Source organism: Coloeus monedula, assembly GCF_965178545.1.
Source record: "Coloeus monedula genome assembly, chromosome: 16".
Taxonomy (NCBI): Eukaryota; Metazoa; Chordata; class Aves; order Passeriformes; family Corvidae; genus Coloeus; species Coloeus monedula.
In genome coordinates this window covers 10,372,509-10,372,797 of record NC_138796.1, presented here as the reverse complement: position 1 = coordinate 10,372,797, position 289 = coordinate 10,372,509, and positions in this window count along the sequence as shown.

The following is a 289-nucleotide window of genomic DNA, read 5'->3' as shown; positions in this document are numbered from 1 at the left end:
GGGGGGCAGGGCCGCGGGCCCCCGGCCGCTCCCGCTCGCACACGTCTCCCACCGCCCGCCCGTGAGGCGCGCCGGGCCGGGCGGGACGGCCCCTGCGCCCGCCAACCCGCCGCCGCCACGTCCGCCCGCCCGAGCAGGCGCACAGCCGGCCGGGCGCCCCACGTCCTGCCCGCGGCACCGGGAAAAACGGGGCGGGGAGTGCTGTGCTCGCCTCCTACACTCAGCGCTCGGCATAGGGAAGAACGGGACTGTGTTCGCCTCCTGCGCTCCGCATCGGCACCGTTACCAG